Genomic DNA, 12,233 nt, shown 5'->3' with positions numbered 1-12,233 from the left:
CAGCACGCAATGATTCAATACGCTGACAAAACATTCACTGCAGGAAATTCAAAACAGCACCAAGAGACAGTAAAAAATGTGCTCTGCAGTCACCTTGCCACAGCCATCCATTAGCCCCAGTGATTCGGGCGCCTTTGGGCCACAGTCGCCCTGTGATGTCATCACTTAAATGTGCCTCAACGATAGTGCACGCGGGGGAAGCGGGAAAGTCGGCCAGCCCACTGATAGCAGCAGATCAGTCAGCCGTGGGGCCTCTTATCTCATCTGTGGAAATGAGAGTTGGAGTTGGGCGGATTACATCAGCAAAGCCTGCAGGGGACAGAGTCCAGCCAGCCACGGCGAGCAGAGCGGGGACCTCGATGACTACCCTCATGTGACAAATAATTCAAGCCCTTCTCTCTACGCACAGAAGCTGCGTGGCTTCCCTAAAGGGAGGCAAATTATAACTGCCAACTTCCATGCAATCCAAATGACTCAGCAACCTCGCCAACAGCATTTGTATGCAGTGTTCTCTTTACGACAACGGCCATCTTCGTGGACGGCATCGATCTCTGGGCGTAAATGTTTGTAAGGGCTGTTGTCGGGCCGTGTGCGTGAGGCGACTGTGACCTCCCAGATCCGCAGACTGAATGAGACAGTGTGAGGTTGTTTTTTCTGACGCGAGGAAACATAAAAACGGGTTTCTCCTCTCCGGACGTGTTTACTGTATGTACATGAAAGCGAGGGGAGGGGGGCCAGGGACAACCCCCTCGCTTCACTTCTCAGTACGCCTGTCATCCCACCCAGAGAGGGGAAGTGGTGAGGTTGGAGTGGTTGGCCAGACAGGGCCAGCTGTGTGACCACAGAGCTGTGAGTGTGTGGATGTGGGAGGGAAGGAGGGAGGGATGGAGGGATGGAGGGATGGAAGGATGGAGGGGGGAGGCTGGGAGGGAGGCCTCCTCGGTCCTTATTACAGACCTGACTCCACACTGGGCCTCACAGACAGCCACTTACCAGAGAGCGGCAGTAGGAACACAGGAACCTTTGTAGCGCAGCGCCAGAGAGCGTGCGTACACAAGTAAGGTCAAAAATATTAGGGACACCTGGCCATTACATTTACACCGAGGGAACGTGGAAGAAAATATGAAGTTTCCAATTGTTTGGGAAGCCCTTTGGAGGCCATCCAGGGGAATTCATCTCCAGGAGGACACGTTTGGCTTGCAGTATTTGATGAACGGAAATACTGTTCCAGTCAGTTGAGACAGTCCAAAATGAGAAATGGAGGATATTTTACTTTTTACCCTCCAAATGAGTAGAAAATGAGAAATGTGAAGGCGGATTGGATGAGATTTTGGAAGGCAAAATCTTTTCTCATTTTGGAAGACATCATTTTCCTTTGGATGATGGTAGAAATCCAATCCGTTTTGACTGGGAAGGCAACAGCAGAGAATGAGTCAAAAGCAGATCAAGCCAAACAAGACGACAAACAAAGCCGATGAAGACACTGAAACATCCTGACAGTTGCGGCGGCTGAGTCTGCTGTCAACTCGCATCAACTGAGCGGGACCGCAGCGTCAGCCAGATGATAGCGCCTAGCGTCTCGCAGTGATGATGTCACTGTTTCGCCCAGGTCTCCAGAGCGGTGATTTATGAGCTAATCTGAGTCTGTCTCCCCAGATTCCGGCGCTTCTTTTTGCTCCCAGGGGATGCGCTAATGGGACAGTGGGACAGACTCATCACGCGAAAAGAGAAACCCTCTCGGCTCCGGGGGCCCTCGACATCCATCTCCGTGATCACGCGGCAGCACGAGAAAGCAACTTTGACTCCACTTTGCGGCCGAGAAAACGGAACGGCGCGAAGCGAGCTGGCGTATTTGCAATTTGTCACACGGCCCGAGAAAGATAATTGAGGCCACCCCCCACTATGCAAATAGAATGGAAATCAGCCAGTGCCACTGTTCCAAACATGTGTACGCTTACATTGTTAGCCGCTTCTAAATGGAGGACACATACTGACCCATTTTGCCGGAAAGCAATTTATCCCACCAAAATCAAAGGAATAGCTGGTAAGATGAATGGAATGGAGTTGGCCCGAGCGCCTCGCAGTGTGCCACCGGGCACTAAATCACCAGATTATTAGTTTTATGAGCCCGGCCACGAGAGAATAATTGCTAATGTTCCCAGAGTAACCAGGGAAATAAAGGTAATGGAGCAATTTATAAATTCTGATTGGTATACACGAAGAACTTCCAGCGCCATCTCCTTTGTTATTTTACTGCTCTCGATAAAATACGCCCCAAGCCACACAAACGGCGGGCCCGACTAGAAGAAATCAATACAATCAGTGAAACACGAGCGCTGCTTCTGCTCCTTTGTTATTTTTAGCGCAACGCAGCTTCACTTGCTATTATAAATCAAAATCAAGCAGAAAACCCGGCAAACGGGAATAGCATTCGTTAGAGCGCCAATTTCTGCAAATGCAGAGAAACTCCAGTTTGGACTTGGATGACATGAATGTCGTATAGATCAGGGGTGGGCAAACTGCTCCTGGAGGGCTACTGTGGGAGCAGAATTTTGTTCCAACCGATCCAGCATAGAAACATTGACCAATAAGATTTCTGCAGACAACAAGAAGCACCTGATTGCACTTGTGGGAGGCCAGATTGGTGAAAAGGTGTTCTCTTGATGCGTTGGAATGAAAACCTGCACCCACTGAGGCCCTTTGTGGAAAAGTTTGGTATAGATAGAAGGAAACAAGTACTAATAATATGAGTGGAATGGTCCAAAATGAGTAATATGGCTTGCAATACAAATGGCCTGACTTTGGAGTCGCACGGGGTCATTTTCAAATTGGCTGCTGTCAAAATCATCAGCTGTGTGTGAATTAACTCAGGCAAGCTTGATTGCGAGTGTCAATGGTTATCTGTTCCTCCGTTCGCCCTATGGCTGACTGGCGACCGGTCTAGGGTCTGTGTTAGACACCTGTTAGCTAAGGACTTCCTGCCCTGTGATTGGCTCGGGACCAGCTAAGGGGTGTGGGCAAAGCCCCTCCATCAGTCATCCCGCTGTGGGTTTCACATGACTTTCCATCAGACGCAGGCACGCACGCCCACATCCCTAATTTCCACCTCCTCCCGGGCCTCTGGGGTTGCAATTGCAAGCTGCAGCGTGTCCAAACATAGTCTGAAATGTTGTGCAGATGTAGAGCTCTCTCATGTGGTTCATGAAAGTGGAGATTTATCTGTTTCAAGAGGCCTGCTTTGCGCCTCCTATCGACATCACCGTGGGTGGTCCCGGCTTCCTCTCGCGTCGATTTGGAGGGCGAGGTTGGAGTAAACATCACGTAGCCTTGTCACTATCTTCTCCCGTTGTCGTGCTTTGTATCAAGTGCTTTATTACGGCCAAATGCGATGGCGTAAGCGGACGTGTGCTGTGTTCAATTACGCGTTCGAGTCAAGGTGAAGGCAGGAAACAGAAAAGAGGGAATGCATCTGTGAGACATTTGCCTTGTTGTTGAGCACAACTGCTGAATTGCCGTACCACACACGCTCACGACTTGACCTTTTGACAGCAGCTCTTTGTACAAGTGAAGAACATCTTCTCATGTAATGCTTTCCTCTCACTTCTTGTTTTTGTTTTTTTTAGGTTAAAACAGCACTCTGCTGCCACTTCCTTATTTCCTTCGCCGCAACACTTGTGTGCTCACGCTCATAATAGCAGAAAAGGAATTGGTGTGTTCCTTCGCTATTGACCGTGAATCTAGTGTATATTTGTAAGGGGAGTGATAAAACGTTGATCTGGGAAAATACATTGAGTAAATCCAATTGTAGCAGGCTCTGGAATATGGGCACAATTTTTTTTAAATGCCTGAAATATGGAATGAGGTGAAATACTGCTGTAAGAAAAGCAGTAGAGCAATCAAGTCTATCAAAATCCAAAACATTGACTGATATGATAAACGTTTCTGTTAAAAAAAAAGAATAGTTCTCTCTCATCCAGGAGATATGAAATGATTTCCGAAAAAGATTGTGAATATTGGCTTTGGTAAAATTGAACTGTTTGTGTCAAATGTGTGCATAATATTGTGTCAAGTCCATCGAGTCGAACTGAAATTGAATCTTTACACTATTTAATATTGGAAAATATTCTATCCGTGAGCTGCTGGACCGCAAAAAGATGGCCGTGTCCAAGTACACAAAGAAAGTAAATTTGCTCGTCAGAAACATTCACTCCAAGGTCTGATTCTGAAAGTGTTTTGAGCGTGCTTTTTTTTCAGAAGCATTGAGTAAACAACAGAGAAAATAGTGTTGTTGGCCCATTTCAAGTCATTTTGACCTTGCAGACGTCTCATCTTCTCCACTTACTCCCATTTTATGACCATGATACGATCAATTGGTCAAATCTTTCTATATTTCAAATCTCTTTTTCATTTCGGGAAGCTTTGGCAGCTAATCATATATTTTATTTAATTTCCTAGTTTCGTTGAAATACCTTGGAAAATAACTGGATATTTAAGTGACTATTTAACCATTGCGCACAAATGTCAGCGAGTATTTGAATCCAGTAGAGAAAAAACACATCATTCAAATGGCATTTGCTTTACTAGTGCACTATACTTATGATTCTGGTTTGCTGATCCGGTAAGGACAAAGAGCAGACGAGTATGTTTTGAACTAAATGGTTTCCCATACGTATCAACATTCCCAGCTCCAGTGTAAAGAAAAAAAAAAAGGCGCATGTCCTCATTTAGTCATGGCCCGCAGGGAGGGCGTTTTCAGGTTCATCATTGCCTCACATTTCCTGTTCTCCAAGCACTTAACAAAGTGCGAGCGTGGAGATTCCGATCCGCGTTTACGCCGAGCGCCGCGCATGGTTTTAGGGCAAACGCGCCAGCGAGTCAAAAGTGTCAGTCCAATTGTACAAGCGGCCCCGAGGACACCCTGACAGCAGAAAGGAGCAGGCTTAGACAGGAAAATTGATTTTCCAACTGATGGATTCCAGGCCGGATCTCGCCCCGATCCAAAGAGAAAGGAGCGCTAATGGCGTGTTCCGTGATCCCGCACGTTCTATACGATGCGGTTAGGTTTTTTATCAGAATGCAACAAGGCCCTGTAATAAATCTTGTCTTTACTCCCCAGCAGCTTGCCAGCAGCTGGGAGTCGTCAAGAGAAGCCACCCCAAGCAAAATGTTATTCCAGCTTGTTAGTGTTTGAAGTCGCGGCGAGGCGGTCTGCAGAAGCTGCTGCCTGCGGTTTATGGCTTGTGGGCTCACTCCACCGAGATGCCGTCTCATTTTGCAAGTCAGGATGTCTCCGTGCCGTTCAAGCCACAACTGCTACGCGGCGATAACACGTCGAGAAGAAAAGAACTTTACGTTTGGTTGGCTGACTGACACGCTACCCTGTTTTCACACATCCGCCTACAAAATGGCTCTCCTAACTACTATGTTGTCGTCGTTAGTGGAACACGTGTGGGGTGGGGGTGGGGGGGGGGGACGTGGTCCTCGTCAAACAGCCTCGACAAACAGACAGCATCGACGACAAGCTGCTTTAAATGTCTGACTTTCAATTTAATGTTCAGTAATTCCTTCCAGCCAAAGATTGTCAGTCAGTCTCCAACAAGAAATCTACCGCATAGTGGCCAACCCTCGTACATTTAAATTCCACTGTTGAAAAAGCACTTTTTGTGATTTAAATGTCATTTGAAACACTTTAGGAAAGTAGAACGAATCCAGATGTCTGGTGCGCAACATAGAACAAAACCAAAGCTCCTTGATTTTCATTGTCTATGTGTGATGTTATGGAGACGGAAAGCTGTTAAAATAAAGGAATCCGCATGATTGAAGGCTACATTTGATTGACTGTGGTACAAGTATAACGATCACATCTAAACTCTGTTTTGGTCTGAATAAAAAGGGATTGTCAAAAGGATGATTCATATATTCTTTCATATATCCATTTCCTAGAGTGCGGGTCCGTATTGGGTTATCGGGTAAGATGGAATTTTTGCATTGGATTTCATTCATTGGCAGTAACACAGATCAGATTCATTTTAACAGGAATGCCTGCCCTTCAATTATTGTGTTTCATGGCAACTGCTAAAGCAATAGACATTGATACACATCTATCATTGGTAAAATACAAACCAACATGAAATCTGTAAGAACAGTAGGAAGTAGGAAGTCAAATTAACTCTGTGGTGAATGTCAAAACAGTGGATTCTTAGAGCAACCATAGTCTGTCAAGAGTTAGTTATGTTGCATACCCTATAGTGGTTTTTCAATGGAGTTTTCATGTTCTCTTTCTTTACACAAAAGTACTTGTTGGTTCGTCTCACCTTCCACAACATGCTGAATTTAGTGTAAATTCCATGTATTTGCCCTAGGACTAGCTGGCGACCAACAATTAACCAAATGACAGCACACAGATGTAACAACTAACCAGTAGCCATCTTGTTTTTCAATGGGTTTCTACCAAGCCTAATCATAGATTGAGAGCCAGGTTGCTAAGGTTGGGTTTAAAGTGATTCGCCATCCCAGTTGGAGTCCTTCTTCCTCCTTCCATACACACACACACACGTTTACAATGACATGAGGTCAGTGGTAGTGGATGTGTTCGTCCCGGGGGGCGAGCGTAGGGACAGCCTATTGATCAGCAACACTATTATCAGAGCTGAGGCTGTTTGTCATGCTGCCTGCTCTCAGCAGGGGGTTGCCGTCTCTAATGGGCCGTGGAGGGCGCTCTCCTGCACCCGTCCTTGTCCAACCCCCCCAAACCACCCAAACACCTTAAGCACCATCGATCCCCTGCTCCCTCGTCCTTGTCCCACCCCTCTGCTTCTCCCTAGTGGAGCAGGCTGTCATTACTGAAAGATGTTCCTCATTGGCGCAACCCTTCCGAGGAGCCGCCATCACCTTGGTAACGAGCAATGAGAGCGCACCGCTAAACTAATAAACAAATTTATGTACCGAGACGGCAATGACAATTGTTGACGAGTGACCTGACTTATGAGTTTACAATTGTTTGCAAAGGGGAAAAAAAAGGAATGGCAGTGATTACGAAATGAATTAGTCATATGGCAAAGTGCTACAGTATTAATTTTGTGAGTCCATCGTAAGAAGACAAGAAGAAAAATCAAAATTTTGGCCTTACTTACTGTACGTTTGTACAGAAATACAATCAAACGCAACTTTCTGATGCAAACCTTTTAGTGAACGTTTCTGAAGTGAAGGTTTATTCACAAGCGACATGCTTGTGTTTGTTATAATTGACAGATTGCCACTCATTTTTATCTAAATTTTGTTACTTTTTGGTTGCAGTGCGCCGTTAGCTTTTTCGCTCCTAAAGTATAAGACCAGGCACTCTGACGAGTAGCGATAAATGCGTGGCGATGGTCGATAGCGGCACCGATGACGGGAAGGCCTTCTTAAAAGTAGCAGTGCGTGTCAGAGCCGTAAACAAGCCGGCGTCGGCCCCCTATTGAGAAAGCGCGCCGTGCTCGCTGGTCTGAGGCCGTCAGGGAAACAAAGTGATGAGGATTTAATGATATCCAGCTTTGAGGCTATTGATAGCAAAGTCAATGGGCTGCACCGTAGGCGTCGCTGTGATACACAGCATATTAGCGGCTCTGTGCCACAGGAAAACGTCAGCGATCAATAGGACACAGGGGAGAATCAATAGCGCTGTGACGACTACTGTGGCTTTTATTCGGCGGATGGCCCCGCTGTCAGCATGCTATTAAGTGCACCCATAAAGCATGCACGGCAGCTGTGTCACACGTAGCCTTCCCCCCCCTGCGGGCCTGATCATAATGAATATGAATGCTTCGTTCACTCTCTCATTACACGGCTTTACACCTTGCTGAGTTTGTCTTGCATGGAATGTGAAAGACACCTTTATTGGGCTGAATAGCGAGACGTCTCACAGGTGAGGGGGAAATATTCTCACTTTTCTTTCCACGGAAGGCTTTGAGGGGAGACGAGTGGGAGGAAGAAGAGCGCTAATTGAACCCAGGCGGAATCGGAGGAATATTCCGACGCGACCCAAATAGCATAATCACAATTACCTGGCTTGTCGCGCTTCATTATAGTCCAGAGATCTTCGATTAATTAGCATTATTGTGCAAACCGAGAGAGAGGGAGAATTGGACAGTAATTACATTAACCTCACTATCACACCTTGTCTTTTTACAAGATGTATCTGAGCAATAAAAAGATTGCTGCTGCATACATGATTACGTTTATCCTTGACAGTGTCTGCCTTCCAAATTGATCCAATTAGCCATTTGAAGATAATTGAATTACTCACGTTGCCATTTTTCAGTCCTCGCCGACATAATGAGCCGGACGCCGGAGCGGGTTATCACTGGGACAAGCGTGAAGGCGGTGCAGGTCATCTGATAGAAGAAAATACAAATTAAGCATCATTCATAGGCCACGGAAAGATATCACTTGAGACTACTAAATATATATCGATACACACACTGATATAATGGATGTAACATATTGTTGTCTATATTAGATACAAGTTGCCCCAAAAGAGGTCAATAATATATGTAAACCAAGGCTCGTGACTTCATTTGTTTTCATACTTTGGTACATCCGTGCCAGTTTGCCCAACATGCGTTGGACTGCAAGATCATACGCATGAGTGTCACTTTTATAAGTTGCTATGGGAAACAACAGTCTGAGCAAGCAAAACAAAAAATCTTATGTAAGAAATGTGCATTAACAAATGCGGTCTGAATGTTTTATAGTTTTATAAAAAGTTTGACAGTGCCAAAATATGCGATGTGCTGGAAAATGTCATTCTAAAGGCAGTAACTTTGCAGAACTGTATGTTATTTGGCACCCGCTCACGTATTTTACGGTCACTGAGGCAGAAGTTAGAAGACAAGATTGACTACCGTATTTATTCGAGTATAACCCAAAAAACTGAAGCAAAGTACGGGTGCACGTTATACACGAATCCCGGGGAAAACACTGCCCTCCGCCGGTGAAAAAGTCTCCTTGGCAGCCATTATATTGGGACACGCAAGTCCTGCCTTTTTCCGCCAGATGGGCGCGAGTGTCCGTTTTATTCACCGGAGCTCAAACTTGAAAAATTTTAAATCTTATGATGATGAATTAGACTTTAAGGATTTAAAATTGTAAATTCCATTTGAGAATTGTGTTAATTTTACCAGGTTACCGTACCCCATGTTTTTGAATAAATGTTTTGTCATAGCGACATTTGTTCAGCATTTGTCAGTTACCAGTACCAATGCAATTCTTGGTGTGAGCTGAGAAAAAGTGAAAAGAAATGTATACCAATTTTCAGTCACAAATTATGGGTGAGCGTTATACTGAAATAAATACAGCCGGTAAGAACAGACTGGCTGTCATGAATGTCAATCAAAGGGAAGCTAAAAGGGCTCTGATATTAGACCCCCCCCCCCCTAAAACCTGTCTTGTTTACCTCTATGTCAATCTTGTCAAAATACAAATCCAATAGCAAAGGAGAATGCACGGACGAGCATTTTTCCAAAGAGCAGATATTTGACCGACACTATCTTAAAGTTCCAGTCAATCAATGTCCGATGTATTAGGCAGCCGTGCCTTAAGTCATTTACTGTCGTGACGGCAATCCATGCCCAATCCGTTATTGCCTCTAATGGCCCCGAAAGCCGATCATAGACTGCAAAACCATTTTGGAACATCAACACGTGATTAACATGCATGTCGCAGAGCAGGAGTTTGATATTAGTCCAAAGCGTTGTCACGCACACGCAGTCATTTCACGCGCTCCGTGGCCAGCATAGCAGCAGACGAGACGAGCGCCGAGCAATCTCGCCTGCTCGGAGGGATAATAAAGGTTGGAGAGGTGCGAGGAGGAAGCTGGCGCTCTGGCAGACACATTTATAATTGGCACGCCGGGAGTGAATGAGAATGAACTTGGGGGATTGGTTCGTCTTTGTCGCCGTTAAGATGAAACTCGCTTCGCCAAAGGGCGCCGCTCGGAAGGCCGAAAGCCCATTAAAATGACATTGGCAGCCCGTTTGGGCGCACGACTGTCTGCGGAATGAATTTGTGTCACATGCAGGGAACTTGCTAGCAAAAAACATGCAGAGATGAAATAAGAAAATGCATTTTCTTTGTTGTGCTGTGCAACAGGTTAATAAAATAGATGATAGAAACTCCAAGCCCAAAGGCATTAAAAAAGTCAATGAGTTAAGAGCGTTAAGAAAGAAGCTTCCCGAGGAATCGCTTGACTGCAGACCGAGATTGAAGATAAACAGATTAATAAGCAGAGAAACAATGCGGAGGTCTTCTCATCTCTGTAGGATTGATTCCTGAACGTGTCATGTTACATTCAGGCAGTGTTAGATCGCTAATGAGCTGCAATACAACGGCACGTTTGGTGTTGACAAGACACCCACCCACCCCACCCCCTTACTACCAAACACCCACTCTCAGCCTTTGCTCCTTTGGGGGGTTTTCCTCAACGTCTTGCATTTGGATCTGGCTTGGTCACAAAGTGAGCCTACAAACACAGTCCTAATCAGAGAATTATTTGGGGTGGTGGCGACGGGGTGGGGTGGGGGGTTTATTTCAGTCTGTGATTATAACGGCAGATCAATGAGGACTCTTGCTGAGAAGCGCGTGGGCAATAAAACGCAGGCTTTACATCAAATATTCATTGCCAGCTTTCCCAGAGGATGGAGCATCACAGACAAGCAATGCCTTTTGTTCTCTCCCCAGCAGATGGAAAACAAAAACAGCAAGCAAACTCCCTGTTAGGATGAGCTGCTCCAAATTGGGCCTTGTGTAAGAAAAAGTTACAAACTGCACTAATTATCTATAAAGTGTGTTTTAATGTTTGGGGGGAGGGGGAAGCATAGGAGCATATAAAGGCGCCGACCGGCCCCCAAAACATCTAAGGATATAGCAAGGATGATGTCATTTCTTAAAATATGGGTTTCTAATTGTCTGGATTCTTGAGTTTTAAATAAATTGACATAAAGTATATCTTTAAATCACGATACAAAAACACTAGTTTTGCCGAATTTAGGTCATGGACTAACTTTGATGACGATATATGTCCAAATATATGTGTTAAAAGTCTCATATCGGACAAACCAGCCACATTAGGGCCCCGTATTTTACCCAACAATACGCTAATACAAATCTCGCCTGACTTACTTTGTTATGTCAAAGTGTTTAGTCTACACTTCAGGATTCACTCCAAAGTGCTAAAGTGCGACTCAAGTGTAACATAGCAATGAATAATGAATGTTTACGCCGCCAGAGTGCACGGTCTTAGCTCACCACAAATGACTATGATGGGCTAGAAATTATAAAGAAGCGCAATTAAAGGGACATTTCAGTATTTTGGGTTGAGGGACAGATAGTTTAAATTAAACTGTTCTGCAACATGTAGATGGACCATATAACACTCAGTTATGTATTATTTACCCTTAGTGAAATAGGACTGATTAGTTGTAGATTATTGTAAGGACACATATGAAATTATGCAATTAATGATGATTCTTTGATTAGTTTGATATTATTCAATTTTCGCGATTATTGGATCATACTTGATTATTCATTCCTCCGAAGTTATTTGTACTTTAAAAACATTTTCTCGATAATTTGAATATTCGTGATTATTTGATTATTTTTGATGGTTTGACTTACTGACCACAATTTCAATGATTGGCTTCCATCTATTCCTGCAGATTCACTTTCAATAAGTCTAATGTGTCGTTAACTAACAAAGTACAGCAATTATAACCTATTTCCTAACCTATATTGTACCGAATTGCCACACGAGCTTGCTTTATTGAAGTGACTGTATTTACTTGAAAGTCAAAGGAACAAGTGACATAATTATCTGTCTAATTAAGCAAGCAAAACACAAACACAGTGCAGGAGCACCTCGGTAACAATGATGGTGGCGTTCATTAGTGCGTGCCATAAGCTTATTAATCATCTAACAGCTAATTAGCACAATGTTACCACTCACAGTGGGTGTGTAAATAAATTCCCGGCTTAATTTCTTCCTCCGATAATAAAAGGAGCATTATGAAAATGAGCTCTATGTAAATGATCTATGTCTTTAATTGCACAGCGGCGATAGATGTTTGCCATCCGCCGGCTTGGTGATGCAACAAATATTTCCCAGGCTGTTAGGGAAATTAAACGTCTTGCGCTTTATTCCCTTTAGGACTTCACCGGCAACAATAACGTCGTTTATCAGGCCTCGGGCACCGCGCAGG

At 44.6% G+C, this 12,233-nt stretch overlaps 1 long non-coding RNA gene across 1 annotated transcript in view; it reads right to left on the bottom strand.

Moving 5' to 3' along the window:
- The window catches only part of LOC144180921 (uncharacterized), a 28,828-nt gene that overhangs the window by 2,966 nt on the left and 13,629 nt on the right, over positions 1 to 12,233 (bottom strand). The window contains exon 2 of the long non-coding RNA XR_013324566.1: positions 8,285 to 8,372. This is a non-coding gene — a long non-coding RNA (uncharacterized LOC144180921). The remainder of the gene's footprint in view (positions 1 to 8,284; positions 8,373 to 12,233) is intronic.

Source organism: Stigmatopora nigra, chromosome 22 (assembly GCF_051989575.1).
Source record: "Stigmatopora nigra isolate UIUO_SnigA chromosome 22, RoL_Snig_1.1, whole genome shotgun sequence".
Lineage (NCBI taxonomy): Eukaryota > Metazoa > Chordata > Actinopteri > Syngnathiformes > Syngnathidae > Stigmatopora > Stigmatopora nigra.
The sequence above is the reverse complement of the archived record's forward strand: the minus strand, read 5'-3'. Positions and strand labels throughout refer to the sequence as shown.